Below are 6,241 nucleotides of genomic sequence, written 5' to 3'. Positions count from 1 at the left end.
CAGTGTAGGATTTAAAGTCATTCATATCTCGTCCCAGCCTGCTTATACTTTTTCAAGACTTTCCCCCTCCATTCCTCTAACACCCAAACAGTGATTCAGTCATTCCTTAAAATAGCCTGGTACTTTTTGCCTCCACATTTTTGCTCATGCTTTTCTCTCTTCCTGGAATTCCATTCTCTTACATCCTAATGTGTATTTAAAAATGCCTCTTCTATAATTAATTGCCAATGCAGACTGATGTATTGTAGTCATATGCATATCTATTATATCTCCTCATTAGACAGTTAGATGTCAAAAGATAGAGCTATGCCCTATATACCTTTAAACTTTCTACAATGGCTAATATAATGCCCTGGATAGAATACACTTTCAGTAAGTATGTTTACTGATTGAATGAGTGTGTAAATAGAGATATAATGAACATATTGTTTAAACTTTGGATTACATCAAACTCTGGAGTATAATGAATGGAAACTTTTGGAAAGCTAACTGGTGCTTTCAGAGCAGAATGGAATTGAGAGTTCTAAAATATTTTCAGTCCCATCAAGGCCAGAGTTCCCTACTGTTCTCTTCCTTTATTCTCTCTTCATTTTTATTTCCTCAGACCCCTACCCCTTCATTGTCTCATAAATATAGCATGTTATATAGAAAAAAATGTTAAAAGCTGTTAGCATTTAAAGATATGTGGCAGTTAAATCTCTTATCCATAACTCTGCCAAACTGTCTCCACTATTCAAACACAGCACATAAATAAAGACAACTGTCTGTGATCAGATCATGGGCAAAACTATGCAGTGGGTCACTCTAGCCAAAGCCATCACTGGAACAGCTTAGAAGCCTCCTGGAAACCTCATTAATGTAGCTCATTTTAAATTGACATCCTCACATTCTAGAAAATTGGCCTTCCATTGATGTTTTGGAAGGGTGGATGAACCTATGATGAAGTTTCTAGTTACTGGCACATGTATAAGCCTATGTACAGGTGTACATTCTGTGTGAAAGGATGTCTATTTGCATTTATGGGTTGGTTTTACCCAAAAGTTTGAAGATCTTTGGAGACAGGAAGAAAGTGCAAGTCTTTATTTCAGCTTAAAAGAAGGGCCCAAGTCCAAGAACTTAGAGGTTTGGTTTGGACAGGCATCCAGAATTTAGGGTGACTATCTCAAGCTCCTGCATCTGCAAATGTGGACTGGATCAGTTGAGGACAGGCAATGTTATGACATTTTGTAGTAGTCTTTACTGCCATTAACACTAGGAAAGAGTGCCTCCTTCACCATAATACATTAAGATTTGGGGAACTGGAAAAACAAACAGGAAAAACAGAGAGAAAAAAATTGGTTTCATTACTTTAAGAACTGCTATTCTTTCATTGCCTCCAAAGTTGCGATTACATCTCTATACTGCTAATATTTGGATCAGGCTATCACATGAATGTTATTAATCAATAATAACTTTAAAATAGATCCATAGATCCAAAGAACTTGAAAGTTAATGGGGATCTTGAGAACCTTCTGGTCAAACCATATTTTTAGACAGATTGAAAAACTGAGGCTTGAAGAGAAGACGTGGTTTGTCATGGACTCAGAGAGTACAACTAAGATTAATTCCAGAGATCTGATCTTTAGTTAACGTGGCTTTTCTTTTTTTTTCTTTTTCCTCAATAAACTTTTATTTTTTTGTTGTTATTTTTATTCAAAAGAATTTGTTTCTCTACCACAAAAATTAGATAACCACACCACCCAGAGCAGCAATGTCCATGGAGTTACACTGATGATGGAGAATTGGCTGGGTATTCCCAAGGTCCCAAAGGTCATAAAGGAGGGAAAAGAGAAAAAGAAAAAATATTCAAAACAAACCCAAAACCCTGATGACTTTAGGGAGAGACATTACATGACATTTTCTGTTTCTTCTCTCATTGTCAGCTGCAGATGTATTTCAGCAGGATCAAGTACAATTTGACTTGAGTTAACCCTTCATACCAATTCTAGCACCTTAATTGTACCCTGTTAGCAGCAATCAGCACATTGGAATCTCCATCTGATAGTGCCCTCCAGCACACAGCACTAACGTATTCATTTGTATCATCTCCTTTTTGGTCTTTGTCCAGAACACTTTTGACTGTATCAAACTTAAAAGTTAGCAAGGTCTTAGAAAGTCCTTTATAGCACAGGTAGAGAGAGTTATTCTCACTTCCACAAGCTATATAATCTCCATTGGAAGCCAGATCTACAAAGTTTTTTTCATTGATATGACCCTTGAAGGAACATAGGGAGTATGATTTCCCTACATTCTACAGTTTTAGCTGACTGTCTGTTGAGGCAGAGACCATCTCCTCACCACTCACAAACGTTGCGTAAGAGACTGCTGTTTGGTGTCTTTTGAATACCGTGATTGGCTGTTTAGTGTTATGAAGATCATAGTAGTGGACACAGTGATCTGCATAGTCGAAAGCCAAATAGTATGTGGAAGAGGGGCTGAATTTAACACAGCACACATTAGCCTTTGCCTCAGTGCTTGCCACTGAGCTGTCTAGATTGGTATACCACAGCTTCACTAAGGGCAAAGGACAATAGAAACAAAAAGAGAAACAAAACTTGGCTCTTCCAAATCATCACACAGTTAGTCCTATTGTAGTGCATCTAGATGGATTGAATGGGCTGAGATTAGACAAGCTGAATTTTACTGTAATTCTCATTTTTATGTAAAGTGACTTGGTTTTTACCAATTCATTTGTAGAATAAAGGCTTAAAATGTGAGATGGACTAATAAGTAAGAGAGCCATCAGCAGGGAGAGTAGGACAGCCATTGACATTCATTTTCTGGGAGGGAGCATTATTGATTGTTCTGAGCCAGGAGAGGAAATGTTTTTCTTCCTGGTGGAAGATCACTACCAAAGTTTGGAGGAGAAAAGTTAATTTGACCAGAATCCAATTTAGGGAAGTCTGCATCATGAGCCAGAAAATAATCAACTAGGAAATCAAGGAAATAGACCAGGGTGATGAGAACGTTTAACCAAGCAAGAACAGGAAGAATAGGGAGTCTTGAAATCAATCCCAAAACAGGAAGAGAATTGTAGTCAAGAGACATGGCCAAAGGGTCCCAAAGGGCAAGTTGTTTCTGCACATAAACTTGTGGTTACAGTCATATTTTGAAGCTCCTTCTTGTTCTGCATTTTTGGTTTCTAACAGTTTTAGAAACCTCCTGATGAAAGCAATTTTGTGTGTTTGTGAAATCCAGTTTTCTAATTTGTTGATGCAGCATATCTTTCAAATCTTACTATCCTGAAAAATCAGATTTACACATGTGAATATTGGTGAGGTTTAAGTCTATCATGGTGGGATTACAGAGTAGGGAAGACTTAAAATGCTCCCCGACAAGTGTTTTAATGAAGGCTCCTGAGCTATACAGACCTTGTACAAAAAGAAAATCAAGATTATTTCCTTCGGTCCTTTGCCTTTAGGTAAAAGAGGCATTTTAATTTTCCCTCCCCATTTTTTTTTCCGATCTGGTAGTGATAACAAATATATTACATGGTTGAGTTAATATCCAAGAAATCTCAAATCTAAAATCATGGGCAGATAAATTAATTCACCCAAAGATATGAAGAAGTAATATTCTTTGATCAATAATGAAGCTTTAATAAACTGTATGATTTAACTTTGGGAAGACAAATGATGAATTAATCTACTTATGACTTGATTAGGCATTACATAGATATTTATAGGAAAGAGGGCAAATTCTACTAATTATCGGCTTAAAAGTTTGTTCCTAGACAAAAATCTCAAAAATATCATTAAAGAAATAGATTATGAACCTTAGGGGCTCGAGTGGGTCCACTGAGAACTGGTCATGCCAGACTCACTTCTTTTTCAGTAAGGTTGCAAAACTAGTCAACAAGGGAAATGCTAAAGACATAGTATGTCCACATTTCAGTGTTTCTAATGTGTCTGTACTTGACTAAAGATTATAAAATCCTACAAATAGAAGAACGTATGACAAAATTTTATTCCAGATCTTTAAGACTTTATGAATATGATGGCAACTGGTGCTACAATCAGATAGATAATAACTAATGAATGACCACCTCAGTAACAACTGATTAATGGATGGATGGAAACCAAGCTTTCTTTCTATATGATAGTCTTCTTGGTAGTTCCCAGTTTCATATTTTGTATTAAAAGAAGACTCATTGAGCCATATTATATGTGGAAATTCCACAATGCTACCCAATATGATGATAAGGGAACTAGTATCTGAGATCCCCAAAACATGAATCTCTAGGGAAAATATTTTTAAAAATCTAATAGGGGTAGATGTAAAATGCATATGCATGTAACAGTACATGAGTATACTTGTAACAGTAATAGATCGGTAAAAATATTTAAGGTAGAAGGTAGGAAAGATATAGTTGACACAGCACACAGCACCCTGTGATGGTTAATTTTGTGTCAACTTGAGTGGGCCATGGACTGACCACATATTTGGTTAAACATTTCTGGTTTTTTCTAGATGAGATTAACATTTGAATTGGTAAGCCATGTAAAGCAGATTTTTGCTCTTCTCAATGTGGGAGGACCTTATCTGGTTTCTTGGAAGCCTGAATAAAATAAAAGGCTGACTTAAAAAAAAAAAAAAAAAAAGGCCGGGCATGGTAGCTCACGCCTGTAATCCCAGCACTTTGGGAGGCTGAGGCGGGTGGATCACGAGGTCAGGAAATCGAGACCATCCTGGCTAACAACGTGAAACCCCGTCTCTACTAAAAATACAAAAAAATTAGCCGGGAGTGATGGCGGGCGCCTGTAGTTTCAGCTACTCTGGAGGTTGAGGCAGGAGAATGACGTGAACCCGGGAGGCGGAGCTTGCAGTGAGCGGAGATCGTGCCACTGCACTCCAGCCTGGGCGATAGAACGAGACTCCGTCTCAAAAAAAAAAAAAAAAAAAACTCTCTTTGCCTGACTGTCTTTAAGCTGGGGCATCATTCTTCTCCTGCCTTCAGACTCAGACTTATATTGGGACTTACGCCAATGGCTCTCCTAGTTTTCTGACGGAGACTCGGATGGGACTTGCACCCAGTTTTCTTGCTTTTCAAGCCTTCAGACCCAGATGGAACTGTACAATCAGCAATTCCCGGTCCAGACTTCTCAACCTCCGTAGTTGTGTAAGCCAATTCCTGTAAATTACTATGTCTCTCAATCTTTCTTTCTGTACACACACACACACACACACACACACACCCTATTGATTTTTTTCTCTGGAGAACCCTGACTAATACATACCCCTTACCCCTACAAAAAAGAGGGGGTGGTACTGCTAACCTTGGTATAAGTCAAGAGAGTCATATGACTACCAAAACATCAAGATCAATCTTGGGTCCAGAACAAGCAAGGCTTTAATCAGAATATGCCCAGAGTTTCATGTTCAGTTCTGGTAACCCCAATATAGGAGGAAAAGAGTCAAACAAGAGAGAGTCCAGAAGGAAAGGACCAAGGTACCAAGGTAGATGATGCCTCTAAAGTCATGCCAATGAAAAATAATCAAAAAAAAAAAATGAGGCTGTTACACTTGGAGAAGATTTCAGGGAAGCATACAACAGCTGTCTTCAAATTCTTGAACAGTTATCAAAACAAAGAGGAATGATTCATTCAGTGGAACTCCACAAAACAATGACAGAGAGTGGACATTTTAAGAAGAGTTCAGCCTAATCTAAGGAAGCACTTTCTAAAGAGGGACTGGACTGAAATGGAAGTGTAAGTTTTCTTCACTGAATCCATGTGACACCAAGTCCTGGGTGGTATGAGGGTTTCCTCAGTAAGAGGGAGATTAGCATCAATTATCCTAAAGATGCTTTTTTACTTTATGAAATTGCTTTCTGTAGAGGAAATGATTGTTCTGGAGCCAAGCAAATAGTGTGATGTGATGGAATACTTACCCTACTTAATAGAAGACACTTTTCAAAGGACGTGTTCATTTATAAGCAAACTGTTAACTTACCCATTTTTTGAAGTATGCCCCTTATGAAACTTTTAGCATTAATACTTTTTAGTTACTTTAGTTTAAATATCTGTATCTTTTTGAAAGTAACATGATGGATTTTTTAAAAAAGGATTTTATAATCTACATTTTTCATTAATTCAAGCAGATTTTTCCTTAATCATTCTGAATGAATCATACTTCTCTGAACATCTGAATGACATGTACTAAAGAAGTATAATAATAATAACTTACTTTGGTTAAAAGTACT

At 37.4% G+C, this 6,241-nt stretch overlaps 1 pseudogene; it reads right to left on the bottom strand.

Moving 5' to 3' along the window:
* Positions 1-1,884: 1,884 nt before the first annotated feature.
* Positions 1,885-5,995, bottom strand: LOC109028193 (E3 ubiquitin-protein ligase COP1-like; annotated as a pseudogene).
* Positions 5,996-6,241: the final 246 nt, after the last annotated feature.

The sequence above is a fragment of the Gorilla gorilla genome, chromosome 13 (genome assembly GCF_029281585.2).
Source record: "Gorilla gorilla gorilla isolate KB3781 chromosome 13, NHGRI_mGorGor1-v2.1_pri, whole genome shotgun sequence".
NCBI lineage: Eukaryota > Metazoa > Chordata > Mammalia > Primates > Hominidae > Gorilla > Gorilla gorilla.
Note: the sequence above shows the minus strand (reverse complement) of the source record. Positions and strands in the feature narration are given on the sequence as shown.